We start from the raw sequence: 20,501 nt of genomic DNA on the forward strand, positions 1-20,501 counted from the left end.
TAATTCTCTCCCAAATATATGGACATTGGCCTTGAAAAAAGGGAGTACAGAATCTGAGATCTTCACTTAATCTACTCCAGTCACTAAAAAAAGGGTGGATAAGCGTAACTTTTGAGGAGATAATTTTATTTTATTATTATTATTTTTTAAAAGATTTTATTTATTTATTTAAGAGAGAGAGCATGAGCACAGGGGAGGGCAGAGGGAGAGGCAGAAGCAGACTCCTTGTGGGGCTTCTATCCCAGGACCCTGAGACCATGACCTGAGCCGAACGCAGACGCTTAGCTGACTGAGCCACCCAGGCGCCTCCAGAGGAATTAACTTTAGATAATGCTAAAATGTGTTATGATAGAATTAGTCTCCAATATTTTTGGAATAATGGTTGATATTTTATATATGTATGTAGGTCTAAAGATGGCAACAAACTAAGAACAATTTAGCAAGTTTAAGTCAGAAAATTTAAAATAAAAATTGAGTCGAAGTTAGATCAACACTAAATTAAAAAAAAAAAAACAAAACTAAAAAGAAACTTTCCTAGTCTCAGGGAGCTAGTCTCAGCATGGTCTGCTTGCCAAAGCGGAAGGCTCACTGAACTAGAAGTCTGAGGGATTATGTTCTGTGTTGATTATATTCTCTGTCACTTAACACTTCTGAGGCCATTTCCTGTTGTGTAAAGTGGGAATTAAAATACCTTCCATAGCTCTTTTGCAAGGTAATTGTGAGGATCAAATGAAATAAAAAGTGAGAAGGCTTGAACAAAGAATAATTAATCTTAGGTGACACAAAGTTATGTAAAGAGGGAATTTTGCTATTCCAAATATTAACTTGTTTTTCTGCATTCGTCTTTTTTTTTCCCTTTGATTTTTATTTATGGTCTCTGACCTTCCTCTCTCTGACAGAACTTTGGAACTATTTTTCATAGTTGTATAAAATTAGTAAGAGAATCTGTATCAATTAGCAAGATGCCTTCATCATTACATGAGAAATTCCAAAGAAAATCATTTAGGCTTGCAGACCCCACACTTTTATAGGCAGTGTTGGTGTGGAAGCATGTAAGTAGAACTCCATGTGTGTACTTAGCATTTGCTTCTACCTGAGCACATAGGTCTGCATTGAAGGAAGTCCAAATGTCCACTGTTGCTTCCGTTTCTCAAGCGAACAAAGAGAACTGTATCTGTCCACTTCAGCAAAGGCAAAGGAGGAAAGAAATCCTTTTTAATAAGCTACTTTAACTGCAGGCAACCTCCTGCACTACACTAAAATCTTAACAACATCAGTAGGGCAGACACAGGAGAGCCCTTTACATCCTTTGCTGTCCAAGCCTCGGCAGAGAACTTGGTTTGAGCCTCCAGGAGGTGCAGAGCTGTGCAGCTGGCAGGAGCATGTGACTCCGGTTCTCCCAGCACTAGAAACAAAGTGTGTGTGTGTGTGTGTGTGTGTGCAGGGGCACCACTTCGTATCCTTTCTAAGTGATTCTTAGGTTACTCTGATTTTGTTGTAGTCGTCACGTGAGTTAATTACAATGCTAATTAGCCCAGTTTATGGGGACTGCCAAGCATTTGTACACGAGAGTTCTTTGTTTGATCTGCTACATCATAAGCTTAGTCATCTGCTTACCAGCACGGAGGGATAGCATGTATAATTGAACGTGGAAGAACACACCTTCATCTGTTTTAACGAAGAAACCTATTGAAAACCAACAGACTAATTAAGGGTAATGATGAACAATTTTGATCAGCAATTATTTTTTAATATCGAAGTTTGCTATTGGAAAGAGTAGAGTGGGGGAAGCTCGCCTACCAGCTTCCTACCCAGAAAGGTAAAGAGAGAGAGAGAGAGAGAGAGATCCTGCTTCATTTCCTTTCCTTCTCCTATAAACTGTTTTAACATATAATTGAATTGATGCTTTTATTTCAAAAGAAAAAAAATAATTATAGAGCTTGTTGGGATCATTTTCTGAAGAGAGGACATTATGCGTGCATGAATTCCATCGGTGATCTGAAGGGGAGCAGGCTGCTTGGACCATTACCCATCATTGTTGAACAGCATAGTAATTAATTAGGCAAATACATCTAGATCTGGCAAATTCACATGCACAATAACTGGGCAGCAGCAACATACATACTCTTGTAATGTGAATAAAATTGCAATAGTTTTGTGTGCCTGTGTGCTGTGGCAGATGCCATTTTTTTCCTCTTGGCTTTATCCATTCCAGATTATTTTGTCCATCTTTGTGTACTTGCTTGAAAAGGGGTTGTTTATTATAAAGGAAATAAGACCACAGATGAGCTGACTTGTATGTGTCTGTTTATTTTGAAAGGAATGAATTTGATTCACCATTCCTGTACTAACTAATTCGAAAAATAGTTTGCTATTTGTACCAAATGGGTTAAATTGGTGTAAGTCTTTTATGTTCCAAGAGGCTTCTCAAATAACTACCAAAGCCTTCTGCTAACTGTGTAATATTGTGGCGAAAGTTTAATTTTTCATTTAAAAGTGATCTATGGAGGTAGGAAATAAGGCACAGGATTTGCCCTGGATAAAATGATGAAGGTTATTTGATCACCACCTTCTTAAAATAATTCTGTATAGAAGTATAGGCAATCAAAAAAAATCTAACACTTTATCTGAACATTACAAAAAACATTTGATAAGTGTTCAGAGGAAAAAAGTATTTTTGTTATTGTTTTTAATGTAAATCATCTCTGATGGCTTAATCTAAATGTAACAAGAAAGCTAGGTCTTGATTTAAAAAGAACTCAATTCTCTAGCATCTCCACTTCTCAAGAGGTTAAATGACAATTTTTTTTTTGTTGTTCTGATCACATTTTAATCCAGATAACAGAGGACTTGCACTTCTAATTCAGACTTTCTGGTAAGGCTCAGCTTGTCACAATGTATAGCTTTCTTTCCTTTGATAAGGTCAGTTTGCCAAAAAGAACAAAGTGCATATGAGTAATACATTACTCAACCACTTGTATACATACATCTATTTTTCTTACCAGGTCTCACTATTCAGAAAGGTACAGACATGGCACCATGATAAAAAGGGTCATTTAAAAGACTTCGCAGAGGCTCTGTACTGTGAAGGATTGAATTTTCACTTGAATGCCTACATTTTCACATCTTTTTCTTTGCAGAAATATTCCTTTTGAATGGCAGACTGCAATTGGGTAGGGTTTTTTTTTTTTTTTTTTTTTAAGTCACTGACCAGGAATATATAAAATATTAGAAGGCATTTGTCCCAGTGGAAGAACACAGTTCACTGAAAAGTGCTAGGTGGTTATTAAGAAGGTTATACAACTTTGCCTCTTTAGATTGGAGGGCTCCCTTTGACAAGGGCCTCAAGTTCAGTCAAGGTGGAACACCAAGGTATACCACTTCTAAATGATAGACAATTTAAATAACTTGTGACATCATTAGCCCCAAAGCCGTCTACCCAGTAAGTTTTCATAATCACACCCAATGTATATTTTGAGGAACATACAATGCTGATTCCCATTTATTTTATCTTTCTCCTTCAATGTTTGATCAGAATATGATGAAAAATAGTCTCATCACTAATTTTTAAGGCCTTTAATTTTTCTTAGTGGTTTGAAATATCCGAACTTCACTTACAAAGAGAGGAGGAGGAGAGTTAGAATTCTATTTAATAAAAACACTAAGACATTTAATTCTGATCATTGCGTTCTCAATGGAGTTCATGTTTTTCAGTTTGGTTGAATGCAACAAATCTTTCTTGATCTACTGTCAGTAAGGTATTTCACTTGGATCATGGGGAGATATAAAAATGAATAAGGCATCTTCTCTAGCCTTACGAATTCTACAACATAGCAAAAAAGTCAAGTGCACAACCATAATAAAAGGCAGACTATGATGAATAAGAACAGAAAGCCACAAAATTCCATCAGACCAAATCAATGAGATTTCTTCCAGCTGAGTTAGGAAGACTTCACAGAGGAGAAACCACTTCAACAGGGGCTTGAAAGACGCATTCAGCTGGAGTGACGGTATAAGAGGAACAGGGATGGTTTGACAGGATTGATACATCCCAGATAGGAAAATGGCAAGAGAAAAGGCATCAAGGTGAGCAAATGCAGAGCATTTGCGTGTGACAGGTAGTACCTGGACTGGATATAACACAAACTGCTTGAGGAGGAGTGATGGAAGTCAAGAGTGAACAACTCTGTTTATGCTCAATGACTTTGCTAAGGAGTTTGGAGTTGGCTGTGATTCCATAGGCAAGAGGGAGTTTTTGAGCGGGAGAGTGTCTATCAGAACATGATTTGTATAGCTCATAAAATATTGCTTCTTTCTTCTTATGTATAATTTATCTGTTTTTACCTATACTACTAAAAATTTTTCTTGAACTTTAATTACCTTTTTTCTCCCCTCTCCTGTTGGAACTAAATCAGAGGAATATTGAGGTATCAGACAATCTACGGCACACACAAATATTCATGTCCATTTGGGAACCAAACAAAATTGTTAAGAAACTCCATAGTAACAATAATGATTTTATGACTCCAAGTCTAGTGGAAATTGCATATTGTTATTTTATAAAAATACTCAGAATTACTTATGAGTTATAGGGAATCAGAAACAATTTTAAATTCCTTTGAAAGCAGAACAAGGACATCTTGTTCATTTTCTATAACAATACTGGATGAGAAGATGTTTCTTAGACTTTTAAAAAATGAACTTTCAAGCCTACCTCAAGTGTGGACAATTTGACTTTTAAATGTTGACTTTGGGAACAGATATAAGGAGTAAAATACATTGATCAGTCTGTATATAACATCATCATATTATTCAAATGCAGGGCTCAGTAAACTTTACCTACTGCCATGCAATTCTCTTCCAACATTTTTTTGTAGTTAACTAAAAAGCTACCTACAATTTACAAATTCAGGCTCTGATTAGTAAAGGAAAAAATAAATGATTCATTTCCACATTTTTTTACTACTCGTAGATATGGAAAATAAAATAAATTCTATTTTGAAAGAAATGAGACCACTGAAATAGGAGAGAAGAAATCGCAACGAGGACAGATATCAGCTCAAGATAGTTTTCAGGCAAAATAGGTTATTGGTATGAGATTAATAAAACTAGAAGGTGTGCTAGAGCTAGTGTAATGGCCAGCAGATCAGTTATTTGTAGTGTACATGGGTGAATAACAGATGAGACATATTCTCTTCATTTTGGTGTCATTTTTTAATCCAATCAATTGCTAAATATTTAGCCATTATGACAGTTGAAGCAAACAATTGGACACTGAAATAATTGAATTAGTGGCCCCACTTCATATTCAATATTTGGAGTGGGCAGACACAATGGAAAATTAGGAAGGCAAAGCTTGTAAGGCAATCTGATGAAAAAAGAAATGTTATTCTTTCATTTATATATACAAATGTTTTTATTTGTATATACAAGATTTAAAATATGGCATTGGTCTTTTGTAATTTCAAAACTAGAAACCATTTCTTAAAAAATCTGAGAAGAATGGCATTAATTTAGATATTCTATCTTGGCTGGAGTTGTTGACCTTAGAGTGTAAAATCTAATTTCTCTTTACACTGGAAATTGCTACAACTAAATATTACAATGTAGAAAGGGAAAAGAATTGTGATCCCTCTGAAGTTAATATATTAAGAGACACTGCAACCAGCAAAAAGGCTGGATAGCTCATATTTTCTAGTTTCATAGCCTTAATTTAACATTCTTAAATTCAGACACTCATGTTCAGTTCTAAACTTATTTTGCCTCCAAAGAAATATAGTTCAACTATGAATTTCTATCTCTACTTAGATCTCCAGATAAACATTTGATGAGAATGGCAATACTTAGTCCATAGACATTGCTCTAAAGAACACCATGATTTTTTCTATTCCTTGCTACCCCTAAGCTCCTGGAATCTCTCATTCTCCTACCCCAGAAGAACTATTTCATCCACATCATATTCTCTTGTTAGATAGATTATCAGTACGTCTTATTCCTGCCATGCACAGTCTTCTCAGGAGTGGTAGATACCTTGCTCCAAATTATTTTTGTAAGATTGTCACTTTCCACCCCTTCCTGGCTTATGGTATGTTTTTCCTCTGCCCCCTGGACAATCACAGCATCACCAATAATAAAATAATTCAGAGGCCTCTCTGATCTCTGGAAATATTTGATTAGATATAGATTATCCTGGAAGAAGTATGTATGTAACCTCCAAGTTTAGGAAAATGCCTTCCTGTCCTTCCAAACTAGTTCCAAAACATGGTCTGGCACATGCAAATGTTATAAATAAGTCAACAAGTATTTATTGGATAGATATAATGAACAACATGCTATGTTTGACAATGTGTGAAATACAAATCAGAACCTTCAGCTGTCGTATGGGGTGAGAGGCGGAACATTTGTAGTCACACGACCATCATTTGAGATCCAGTTAACACTTGGTAGCTCTAACATGGGGCAAAACATTTAACCACTCTACATCTCATTTCCTTCTTCTAGAAAATAAAGAAAATAATATTCTCTGTAACACAAGATTCTTGAAAGAGTTAAAATAATGTATGCAGGAGAGTTCTTTATTAATAGTAAGCTATTAAACAAGTATGAGAAAGTGTAGTAAGGAACCTTTGGGAGGATGACCTAAATTTGGGGATGAGCTGGGTGGGGACAAGGATTTGTCATGGGGAAGCCCTAGTCCCTATATAATAAGGAAGACAAGAAAAATACTAGTTTCCTCTAAAAGTAGCAGGAAGTTCCCACGGCTTTCTGATTTAGTGGCAAGGAATAAGAGAAGGAGCTTGAGAAAGATGTCAGCTCCTGGCAAAAGAAGTTAGAAGTCCTAGGCTTGGGAGCTAGCAAAGGAGACTCTCAGGACTGTTATCAAAAACAGAAGTAGCGGGTGCCTGGGTGGCTCAGTGGGTTAAACCTCTGCCTTCGGCTCAGGTCATGATCCCAGGGTCCTGGGATTCAGCCCTCCATCGGGCTCTCTGCTCAGCAGGGAGTCTGCTTCCCCCCCCCCCCCCGCCACTGCCTGCCTCTCTGCCTACTTGTGATCTCTGTCTGTCAAATAAATAAATAAAATCTTAAAAAAAAATAGCAATGCCATTAGTCCAGCTTCATTTTAATAGCTTTACCCTCCGGCTCCACGCAAGGATAATAATATAGGAAAGCATACTACTGAGCTGAAACTTGAAAACATAGGCTGACTAAAGACACAAAAGCACTATTGAAAGAAAAACAAACCAAAAAACCACAAGTAACTGGAAGTGAAGAGAAAGAACCTAGGGAAGAATTCCAGCAGTTACTTCGATGAGGCCTCAGAACCTCAAGTCTTATTTTATTATTGCTGCTCTGACTCCTGTTCCTTGATTTGACCCTCTAGCTGCAAAGCCTGGAAAGTACCTGATACTTAAACATTTAAGAACTCTGAGTTGTGATAGAACTTCCTTTATGGGATTTTAATATGACTGGGTTGAAAGAGCCTGCTAGTATATTGTCCCTATTTTCCAGAATTTTGATTAGATTAAATTTTGGTAGGATAATTTGTATTCTCTTCTGATATATAGATTTCCTCTCCCCACACCTTAAAAAATTGCCAAGCCATTGTCTTTCTGTGACCTAGGAGTTATTAAATTTCCAGGAATCTAAAGGTAATCCTTACCCAATACTTTGGCTTGGAAAAAGCACAGCCTCTTTAAAATAACGGACTGTACGTGCCAGTGGGGAAAAGACTTTCAAGGATTCAGAGTCCAAAATGAGCCAGTGGGAGGAGTAAGAGAGGTTTGGAGAGTTTTTGGGAGATAGTGTAAGGAAGGAGCTGGAATCTTGCTTATTCTGCAGGTGACAGAATCAGAGTTTTGGCCCCATGCAATGTCACAAAGAGGTAGCAAGACCTAAGATAGAAGCAGTTATGGCAATACCTGGAAAGAATGGAGACCAGGCTCTGAGTCTCTAATTTAGAGCACTTAAGCCATCAGTCTTCAAGGGACATTGCTCAAGCATTAAGCCTTTCAAGAGCCAATGTGAACTGAAGACCAGATGGTGCTTCATGAGAGAGTCTGCAGTGGGTAGAACACTAGAATCCTTACATGACTTAAGGTTTAGGGACTTCCCAAATTATCACTAATATTGCCTTTCCCTCCATCTAATCAGGAAAGGACTCGAAGCATTTTTTTTTTTAAGAGAGCGAGAGAGAGAGAGAGATCACAAGTAGGCAGAGAGGCAGGCGGAGAGAGAGGAGGAAGCAGGCTCCCCGCTGAGCAGAGAGCCCGATTCAGGACTCGATCCCAGGACCGGATCATGACCTGAGCCGAAGGCAGCGGCCTAACCCACTGAGCCACCCAGGTGCCCCAGCACGGATTTATATTTTTAAATGTCTCAGAAGGATAGGTATGAGAATAACGACATTATAGGTGAGGAGAATGAAACTGAGAGATATTTATCTTGCTCCAGTTCTCATAAATGATAAAATTATGATATAAACTCAGATCTTAAGTTGCAAAGTCAAGTACCTGCCCTTAACTATGCTGCTCTCCTCAAGTATTGTTTTCAGAGAATGATATAGCTGATGTTAGGAGTGGGTCAAAGGAGAAGTCATTCATTCATTCATTCATTCATTCATCTAATACTTATCAAGGGTCTCCTAGGAGCCAAGTACTATTCTGGGGGCTAAGGAAACAGCAGACAACAAAACTGGCTCCTCATGGATCTCACATTTTGGTGGTGGGAGTTGAGGGGAGACATTAAACAAGACAAATACATAATATGTCAGATGGTAATAAGTGATAGGAAGAAAAATAAAGCAGTGGAAGTAAGATTGAGGGTGATAGGGTGCTGTTTTACAAGTGATGATCAGAGAAGACATCTTTGATCAAATGACATTTAAGCAAAAATGTGAAGTCACTGATGGAGTGAACCATGAAGATCAAGAGGGAGAAGCTTTCTGGGCAAAGAAAGTAACAAGTACAGTGGTCCTGACAACACAGGGGTGTTTGGTGTTGAGGAGCAGGAAGGATCCAGAATCACTACAGGGGAAGCAGAGAAACATAGAGAGGGGGATGATAAGGTGGAGTTGGGTGGCAGGCCATATCAGATGGGGACTCACAGACTCTACAGATCAACATAGATAAACATAAGGATAGAGATACAGATAAACTCAGAAACCATCTCCTCTGACTTGACTTGGTAAAAGTAGTTTCTAATGCTCTTAACCAATTTTGGGTTCTTATGAACTTGGTACAAAGGTCTTGATGCATTCTATGCTTACTATGTAGGCATCGTCTGTGAGTCACATGTTCCATTCAAGAGTCAGGTAGGATCACTTGCAATGATTAAATTTTGGTCACCTTATGAGATCAGATTAATAACCTCTACCATCCAGTGTTCATTCTTTGGAAGGGGCATATCTTGTAGGAGCACACTTTTCCCTCATGATAACTAAGCACAAATATTCCAGGATAAATATCAGACATAGTGAAATGTGACTTTAAATAAAATAAAACCAGGAACACGTAGCTTTGCCTTTCTATTTGAAATGTGGCAATCTTGTGAGTTCCAAAAATAAATCTTACTTTGTTACTTGTTTTCTGCCAAACAATTACCCTCCATTTTGTCTCTGCCTCAATCTACTATATTTTATGAGGACAGAGTAAATTTTCCAATAGGGTGAAAAAGGTTTAAATAAAATTCCATTCTGATAGTTTGGTCACATAATATTAATTAGGAAGATGACAAATAGAAAAATTAATTTCAGTTCTAGACGACCTGCTGTGTATGTCAGCTTCTAGTTCAGCCAACTTGCATCTCTCACTTCTCCAGCAGATCAGTTACTCCATGTGGGAATGCCCTCTGAGTAGAAATTAAATGATCTATTCTCCCACCAGTGCCTAAGGAATTGCAGGGGTAACTTTCATTAACCTTGATGGACCTCACATGTAAAAAGCCCTTGAATGTCAGTGGGAGGCTCCAAAGAGTTTCTTCTATTTTCTTTGATATTATTCATTTAATCAAAGAATGACGATAAAGTGATTATCATTAAAGATTTATGCAAAAGTATCTTAAAACTCTGAATGGGACCAATAAATGATTCGCAAAAATTGGCAAGGATGATTGCTACAGACACCTTCAAAAATACTTCCTGGTAAACAAGACACTGAAACTGCTTCTCATAGGTGAGAAGAGTTAAAGTAAATTTCCAAAGAGAAATGAGTCATCTGTGCCAACATTTGTCACTTGCCCCTGATCTGAGTATAGCGCTAAAACTGAGTTTACCAGTCCATCATCACTGTGTGTCTGAAACCAACCACAGTGCCCTGCATTTTGCATCATTATTGGACTCATTCTGCCTGGAAAGTGCTGCACTGGGCCTCTTAGAAGTCTCAATACTATGCCCATTTCAGTACAGATAAGGCAAATATTAAATACATTAAGAGGAAGGGCAGAGCCTTTTGCTCTCCCACTTACTCACCCCTCACCCACCCACTCACTCATCAAGCACAAGAGCTCATTGACCCTATTGATAGGAAGGGCCGCCGAGGATTGCAGAATTTTGCAAATTAGTTTGTGTCCCCTGTGAGCTATACAGTAATTTATACTTAATAGGAATTATAAAGAGGTCTTCCACCAAAATGTGTCAGAGAGGCAATGGGTTAATAAGAAATGTGAACTTAAATCCCATAGAGAGGAGGCTGAAAGGCCCACTCCAAAAATAATGGATCCATGAGGGAATGCAGGGCGTGCGTGAGGGAATTCTGGAAAGGAGTGAGCAAAGAAAAAGAAACCTCTGAAATGGTCAAAGGCAGGGTTGAACCATTGCCAAGCAGGTGACTTTTGTAAAAAGCAGACAATTTGATTAAAAAGAAAAAAAAAAAACACAAATCAGTCAATTTAACTGCTGATGGGTTTGGCCTCTCTGGTGGCGGGGAGAATAATGAGACAAATTGTTAGATGTCAGAGTAGACAAAAATATTCAGGTAACTGACGCCAGTTCTTCATTTTCCAACAGACTGTTGGAGTTTATAAATGCAGCATCAGTATGTGAGTGTGTGTGGCTGTCGTGTGCACACATTTGCTTGTGTGAGTACAGTGGGAGAGGAGGCAGGGAGGCAAAAAGGTGTCCTTACCATGACGCAATCCTGTGATAATGACCTATGGGACTTCGGTTTTCCTGAGGATCATAGTCCTAACCTTGCATTAGTGATCTTTGCTTAGAAAACGACAGTTAGATGTCCAAAAATGTTAGATTGTTTTGGATCATAATGTTTTAGTTCTATATATGGCATGTCTGTGTGTGTTATGTCATGGATAGTTGGCAAGATTATCCTTTACACGTCACCCACACGTACACATATGTACACATACACCACAGCACACCCCCACACACGCAGAGCTGCATATATGCTTGGAAAATTATTGAACCTATGCCATCATATTGTATTTTGGCAGTGAAAAATACTTTGAGAACAAGGGTTCTCAAAGAACATGGGGAAAATTCTCCTAAAATTATTTTTTTTCCTTTTTGTTCTTTCTTTCCTTCTCTCTCAACTCCCTCTCATTTCTTTATAATCCTTAAACCTGACTGATTAATACAGTGAGAAACAAAGATGGTAGCATGAAGACCTGGCTGCTGAATCCTTTGTTGGGCCTTTATAAAACCAGGGGGAAATGTTAGCAATTGCTTCAAATTACAGCCATTTTTAATAAACTGATATCAATAATGATTTTTTTATACCAACAAAGAATATAACCATTGATAATTAATAAAGGTTTGTTAAACCAGTGCTGATTTATTCAAAATAAGATATAATTCAAAGTCACTGGTTGTCCTAAGCTGATTAAATGTTAGGCATTCTTTACAAAATGCTGAATAATTTAGAAGAATTTAACCTCAAGTCACTTAATTAATGTTGTTGAATTCTGCCTTGTTGCTTGTTGAATTAATAAGCGTTTGCCATAATCAGTCCTAGCCTCACCTTTGGGTTTGAAAGGACGCTAGATATGCACTATGGTGGCCTTGAATGCGTGACAAGCTGTTGTAGATTCTCTTTTTCTGTCACCCATCTTTCCCTACTACTCAATTCCATTTTTTTCACGGAGAAGAAAACTAACACAGCTTGCTGGCGAAGCTGCATGGCAGGGTGGTTAAAAACATGGACGTTGGAGCCAAACTGTCAGGGATGGCGGTCACGGGGCAACCACTTCCTAGCTGGAAGACCAGAGGCAAGTGACTTAATTGGTCAGGGCGTCAGTTTATTCGTCTGTAAACTGGGGATGATGATAAAGCCCATGATTCATTGGGTAGCTATGAAGGTGAGATGGGCTGTCATTTACAAAGTGATCAGAGGGGTGCCGGGGACATAGGAAAAAACTCCATGCTAGTATTCATACTAAATGTTCTCAGCAAACATGACTTGGTTGGGGAATTACGATTATTTTAAATGACCATGCCCATCTTTTCCTAAAGGAACAGCAGCCATCAGAGAGGGGAACTCCAGGCTCTGCTGTTCTGGCACTCTCCTTCTCCATTCCCATCTCACTTCAGTTAAAATTCCTTGAGACTCAGTTATGAACAGGAAGGGGAAACCTCTAGTCTTTTTTCTGTTATTGTTCTTAGAATATCACTTCAATTAACACTGAAATTGCAGTTTCAGATGATTTTTGTAGACAGATTTCTTATACAGTCTCAATAAAAAAAAAAAACCACACATGCCCAAATTTCCATATCCTCTAATATTAAATATGTCCTATGTATGTCTGCCCTGTTTTAACAAAGAATTTGCAGTTATCTATTCCTTTGAAGTGAAGCAGCAAATTTGAAGCACAATATACTCTTTTCTTCATGAAAGAATAATTGTCTTCCTCTGAAAGTTTTTTCCTATGGAATTAACTTTACTTCCCCATACTCTGGACAGTAGCTGAGGGGGAGATCAGCTTTTTTTTATGATGACCCCTTTTCCACAGAAAATCCAAGTTCAATCGTATTTTTTAGTCTGTTTAAATTCAATATAGAAAAATTACCTTTTAATTTCTTGTTATGGATAAGAGTAAATGTAAGATGTGAATTATTTAATATCTTACAAGTCAAATATGATATAAATAGGGCTGCAGGGAAAAATGGATCCATGGAAACATATCAACACAATTGTACTAATTGCTAAAAACATATTCTCAATGAAAAACAATTTATAGGATATTATAACTAATTTTTCACACTTCAAGGAACTATAGTAAGAACATTGCCCCAAATAGTCCATCATTTCAAAGAGAAAATTAAAAACAAAATCATGCTGGAATTCATGATGGAATGAAAGCTCATTAAATAGAAGTATTTTCCTAGAAGTTTTTAGAAGAAAAATATGTATTTATAAAGATAATATTTCAGTTAAGTTGTAAATTTTAATATTTCAAAACTTCCTATTTATTAAAAGTGGTTGTTTTGCTTTATTATTATTTTTTTATGAAAACAGTTTAATTATCTGGCTCTCACTGACTACTAATGATATAGTGTAAATCTTGGGGGAAAAATCAAGAAGGAGAAGCAACAACATAGAATACTTACCATCTGGCTTACTTTCTCAGCTTCTCTGAGTATCAGTGGACAGGAGCCCTTGCTCTTTGGTAGAGGAAAAAGAAGCAATCTCCCTCCTAAGTGGGACCAAAGAATGCTTCCTGTGTCTTTCAACATAGGAGAAAGGAGATTTGGGTTATACTAAGAATGTGTCTCTACCTTTTATTGAGTCATTTTTTTGTGCCAGGATACTGCCAAGTGTTTGATACTCAACGTCTCCGTGAATCCCTCTAACCATTATTCCCATTTTTTAAGAAAAGATGCTGAACCTCTGTGCAGTTAAATAATTTGCTCAAGATCATACATGGTAGAACTGGGATAGAAACCAGGTCTGCACAACTCCAAAGATATCGGAATCACTAAGTTGTTTCTCTTTAACATAGGTCATATAAAGGGCACACATTTATGGAAGGGCAAGAAGATCAAATTGAACCTTCAAATTCTGTTTCTCCTCTCCATCCCTAAACTAAGCATTTTATTGACATATATTGAAAATGATTAAAATATGAAAATGGCATTGTGCTTTTTATAATACCAGTGATTTCTGGGCTATAAAAGACAATAAATGATAATAATCACAACTCTATCACCACCTTCAAGAATAATTTCTATTGCCATTTACTTAGCATTTACTTGAGGTATTTTGCTAAGCACTTAACATGTATTATTTCATTAAAAAAAAAGAACTAGCCACAAATTTTACAATCTAAATCTCAAACTAAATTGAAACGTGCATATATATTTTTTCAGAAGTGGAAAATATAAACACCATTTTCCATTTCCCTGGTTCTACTTTCACTTCAAGTAGACAGATTTTTTATTGTCCCAAGTCAGGTTTCTACAAGTCTGAATGCTTAAATCCATACGGTGGCCCCAAAGAACATGCAAAAGGAAATGGAATCCTCAAGGACATAGCAAGGTAAGAAAGACTTATTAGATGCAAGACCCAACTTAGAGCTAACTAAAATCAATTTTACTTTTTTTATTTATTTGTTCGTTTGTTTGTTTTTACCTCTTCATGCCAGGCAGTAGAAGCTAGATACAGTAGGACTTGCGTGCATCTCTCAACATTCACGTAGGTTAGCAGGCCAACATACTGTCACTCTGGGCTAACAGGGGGAGTAACTCTGCCGTTCCCACCAGTGCCACATTAAGGGAAATGAATCTCATTCTGTTCTTTTTTGGGGGAGTAATTTATCAGATGATTTATTTACAGTGCAATCTGCGTGACAAGTAAACAAATATGTTATTTTTGCCCACTGTGGTTGGATCTTAAACATAAGAAAGAGACAGAGTAAGTGTCGTTCTAGGATATGTGAGTAGCTCTGACAACAGCTTTGAAAAATAAAGGAACTCCATTACGAGGCGTTTAGCAAGAACTGATTTACATACTAGAGTAGATCTTTCATGAATTCTGCCAACGTAGAGAGGAAAGGGGAGGGAAGAAAAAGGTTCCAATTGCACGCTACCACTGTGCATGTTGATGAATCCCCCAGCACATGTTAATTAATGCCCTATTGTGTTTGGCAGACTACCAGGGACTGTGATTGTACACGGGCTGATCCTTTAAATGGAGAGTGGCTTACTCTATATTGAAAAGAAAAAGATTTGTATTTGTATAAGCCACAACTATGCCTTAGGAGTGAGTGTTTTGCTTTTAGTGCAATTAAGAGAGAAGAACTGCCATCTATCACAATATTTTATCATTACATGTAAAAAAAAAAAAAAATCCCCAACCCAAGTAAGTAAAAAAAAAAAAAAAATCACAGAAATGTCATTGTTTTTAAGGAAAAATAACATTGCTCCCATTACCCTATCCAAATCAGTGTCCAATTTTCACCCACAAATGATGATAATGAATACTGTTATCTGCCATCTTATGCTCTGGCTGAAGCAGAAGATTGTATTCAAGCAATTAAAAGGAAATCCTCATAACAAACACATGGCAATCTTGAAAAATTTAAATGCATAATGCCATCCTGGCAACAGAGGTGAATTAAATAGGGAAAAGGCCTGAAAGATGCAAATTCCTTGGGCTTAAAGCTACAGAAATCTTATGTCCTGTTAGACTTTTAATTTTAATCATGGAGAAAAAAAGATCGACTAATCACTCAGCTCTTATTTCTTATTTGTTTTAATTTGCTTTTTACTACTTGCACCGTAAAGAGCTGATAAATATTGGATGTGTTAAAGCTTGAGTGGCCTAGGAAAATAAATTGCTTTGTATTATTGTTCCTTATGAATAAAATTGACATATCTAAGAAGCTGTTGCTGTAGAGTCCAGAAAGATACTACAGTCAAATCGATTAATTAAGTGTCTTTCACCGTTCTAACTAATAAAGTTCAGCAGCGGCTTAATAAAGAACCTACCTTTTTCCTAAATCTACAGTGCTCTAGCTGAAATAGGCTGAAGTCCCTTTTATTTTTATTTTTTCCTTGAAGAATTTAGTCCTTTGGGCTTCCTTGCATATAAAACTCCCTCCACATTTCCCCCAGTATATTTAAGCTTGATTTAAACAAGTGATTTTCGGGGCACCTGGGTGGCTCAGTGGCTTAAAGCCTCTGCCTTCGGCTCAGGTCATGGTCCCAGGGTCCTAGGATCGAGCCCTGCATCGGGCTCTCTGCTCAGCAGGGAACTTGCTTCCTCCTCTCTCTCTGCCTGCCTCTCTGCCTACTTGTGATCTCTCTGTGTCAAATAAATAAATAAAATCTTTAAAAAAAACAAAAAACAAAAAAAAACAAGTGATTTTCAAAGTAGGGCACAGAGGCCACCTAAACCAGAATCACATGGGAATGCTTATTAAAATATACGTTCTGGGGGCACGTGGGTGGCTCAGTGGGTTAAAGCCTCTGCCTCGGCTCAGGTCATGATCCCAGGGTCCTGGGACGGAGCCCCACATTGGGCTCTCTGCTCAGTGGGGAGTCTGCTTCCCCCTCCCTCTCTGCCTGCCCCTCTGCCTACTTGTGATCTCTGTCTGTCAAATAAATAAATAAAGTCTTTTTTAAAAAATAAATAAAATATACATTCTGGAAATCTGTGCTTCCACAGGCCCTGATTCAGTAGCGTAGGATAGAAGCTCAGGAAACTTCATTTTTAATAAGTACCCAAGTGATTCTGATCATTTAAACTACTTCATATGCTCTTCTTTTGTTCAGTGACCTTTGAAAAATTCACCAGCTCTTCTTTTTGCGGCAATGTGTTATTTCACTGGACAATGACTATCTCTTAGAGCATGGTGTCATGAACTTTGCTCTAGATAGCCAGGTCTGTTTTCCTTCTGGCTTGAAGAGGTTGGAACCCAACAGCCACAATGACCTTAACCTCAAGGTGCCAGTATCGTTGGCCCTCTTTGCCAGGGGAGAAGTACCACCAGGTTTCGGGGACTGGAAAGTTGAAGACCAGAGTAGACATAATGACAGAAAGGACAGAGACCTTCAATGGGCCCTCCAACCTGTGGGAAACCTCTTTCTGTGACATTGTTAGTCTCATTAATTCTTAATTCATGTTTACATCAAACGGGGTTCAAAACGAACTGAACTCTAGTCTTAGAAAACAGATATATACCTTCGATTCTGTTTGTGTAGGATTCTTGGACCTATTATTGAGTAACAGCAATAGTCTGTTGAGTATTTGCCATGTGCCCCGCAGGAGCTAAATATATATGACATCATATATATAACAATAAATATATATGACATCATACAACTTTTCAGCAGTAACCCTGTGAGACACGTACTACAATTTTCCATTTTACAGGTGAGGAGCTAAGGATCTGCAAGGATAACTGGTTTACCTGAGATCTCTGTCGGTAGACTCAGCATTTTTTTCCAGGTTGGTCTGACTCCCTGCTCTCTTATGCAGTAGGCAACCCGGTCTCTGATCTTAAGTGGGTCTCTCTATCCTTTTTAATCAGCTCGTCTTGGTGCCTCAGCTCTTTGAAATAAAGCGTAGGTTCTATATGCGCATCTGCTTCCTTTGGGAGTGCCTCTAGCTACTATTACTATATTATAAGTTCTTTGAGATGAGAACAAACAGATTGAGCCCCACCTCTGGGTTTCCTTGCCAGTGCTGTCAGAACCACAGTACAATGGTGACGTGCTCGGGCTAAGTAAGTGAGGTCCTGCCGCTCTATTTTAGGACTCAGAGCTCTGACAGAGAGCTTACTGTTACATTATCGCACAACATGCTTACAATAGATGAAGTCACTTTCAAGGGAAGCAGGGGCCTATACCCTGCCAGCACTTTGTTTAATGAGCCCAAGACAAAAATAACAGCATCTAATGGGCAGGGAAGCTGAGAGAATGACACAAAACAGTCTTTACAGAGTGAGACTCTGAAATACAAAGTAAGGCAAAGGCAAACTGTGAATTGATTTTTTAAATCTCGCTTTGTCCCCCAAATCATTGCTTTCCACAGAGGATTTATTCCTGGAGTGTATCCTAGAGTTCTGCAAAGGAGGATGACCATTCTGTCGTTAGGCTCTCCCGCCTCTGCACCACGGTTCATGCCATCGCTCGCGTTTGGAAGCCTCCCTCACCATAGACCTCTCCTTTACCAAACTCTGTAAACTCTGGCTGAGGATTTCTTTTAAGAGGAGGGACAAGAGGGCTGCAAAGGTGTGCTCTTCCTCTTTTAAAAAGCAATCTATGCAAGGAGATTTAGTGTTGAAAATAGGTTCTGGCATCTGAGTCTTTAAGTCCATAGCAAATTTCAGTGCTTTATTTGCTTCTGCATGCTCTTGACCTGGCTTTTGTCAAAACTCTGATTCCAAAATTCATTCCATTTAGTTCTTATAACCGCCCATCCTCATAAGAAAATATTGGCTTCTGGTTCTGTCCCTGGAAGTCACAATTCTTCCCTGGACTGGCTTTGGTGTCTGGCTGCTGTCAGTTTAGTATCATCCCTCCTCCTCCAATCTGTAGATACACTTGCAGGTATCTATCAAGGACTGTGAACTAATGGTCAACCTCAACCAAAATCTTGCTGCTTATTTAGGCAAGAAGTGATTTATTACTCCCCTGAACTCGATTAACACCATTTGATGGCATTTGTATGGCCTGCTATAGTGATTATTTGTATACGTCTAGTTTTCTCTGCTGAATTACCAACTATTTAGTGTTAGGAACCAGGTCTTACTCACTTGTATATATAGTGCTTTGAGTTAATAATAATGATGGGAATAGTGTTAGATAGCATTTAGTGAACCTCTAATATGTTCCAGGCACTGTGCTACAAGGTTTTCACTCATTATCTCTTTTAATTCTTACAGGAATACTGTGGGTAAGGCATTATCGTCATTAACATTTAATGAAGGAAGACACTAAAGTTTAGAGAATTTTAGAAGCTTGCCCAAATTTATACAGCTAGGTTGTGTGAAGGCACGATTGCAAATCAGTTCTGCTTAACTTCAAAATGAGAACTCTTAATCATAGCACCAGAGTTTTTAGTGAAGGGGTTGGATGAGTAAACCCATTTACAGAATTAAAGGAGAATAAATTGTTAAAATGAAAACAGTATTCAGTGTTTCAAGTAAATACATTATAGACCTATTTTTTATTTTATTTTTTTAAAAATTAAAAAAAATATTTTGTCTATTTATTTGACAGAGATCACAAGCAGGCAGAGAGGCAGACAGATAGAGAGAGAGAGAGAGAGAGAGAGGAGGAAGCAGACTCCCCACCGAGCAGAGAGCCTGATATGGGGCTCGATCCCAGGACCCTGGGATCATGACCTGAGCAAAAGGAAGAGGCTTCAACCCACTGAGCTACCCAGGCACCCTAGACCTATTTTTTAAAGATTTATTTATTTGAGAGAGAGAAAGAGAGAGAGTGAGCAAACACCAGCAGGAGTGGGCAGAGAGGGAGAGAGAATCTCAAGTAGACTCCCTACTGAGCACAGAGATTACCACGGGGTTCAATCTCAGGACACTGAGATCATGACCTGAACCAAAATCAAGAATTGGAAGCTTAACAGACTGAGCCACTCAGGAGCCTCTATAGATCAATATTTTTAAATATCAAGAAAGGTCTTTTTCTCTGGCTCTATAATATTTAAAGACTTTATGGCACTTAGAATTGACCTGTTAAAAAATTTACATTAAAGATGAAAATAAGGTGAGATTCAGTCAACTGGTTGGACAGTGAATGTAAAGTGTAATGGAAGGACTTTGTGCTTCTTTATACACAGGAAACACCCATGTTTGTTGAATAACAATTAAAAAATTGAATTAATGAACCATTTAGTCAATGAGCAAACATACTGAAAATCAGCCTTATACTAGCTACTTTAGAATAATTCATGAAAAGGCATAGCAACACCTATAAAGCATTTGGAACTAGACATACTATCAATAGTATATATCAGCACAAAAATGGAAATACATTTGGAAGTTGATCCCAACAAAATCTCCATAATGTAATCACATTGATATCATATCCTAGGGTCAGCAGCTCAAGCATGTCATTTGTTTAGAGTGAAGATGGTTAATCCTACTTAACTATGACATTATAGACTAAATGAAATGTAAACATGTATATATAGCAACTGGGCACATAATAAGCACCCAACGAATGTCAGTTCTGTTCTCCCAACCCATACTTTCCTGTCCTATTCATTGAGTTAGATGGTTTCAACTAATTGTATCTTCCTGAGACCATACTTCTTTTAAGTTTCAGATCACCATAAAAATGGTAGAAATCATATCTGCTTCCTCAGAAGTTCTCAATTCCATCAACAAGGAACCAAAGAGACTCAGAGAATATTTGTGGTAATTCCTTTCCTCTCTCAAGAGAGGTCAAAAGGGAACCCTCAGGCAAGGGCAATGTCTGTGCCTCCTCTAAGCCTTCTAACTCTCCTCAGGGATAGAGAAGGGGATTGAATTGTTAAATTATAGCAAAACCCCCTTTCCTCAGGAGTCTCAGCTCCATCCACAAGTGT

The sequence above is a fragment of the Mustela erminea genome, chromosome 3, assembly GCF_009829155.1.
Source record: "Mustela erminea isolate mMusErm1 chromosome 3, mMusErm1.Pri, whole genome shotgun sequence".
NCBI lineage: Eukaryota > Metazoa > Chordata > Mammalia > Carnivora > Mustelidae > Mustela > Mustela erminea.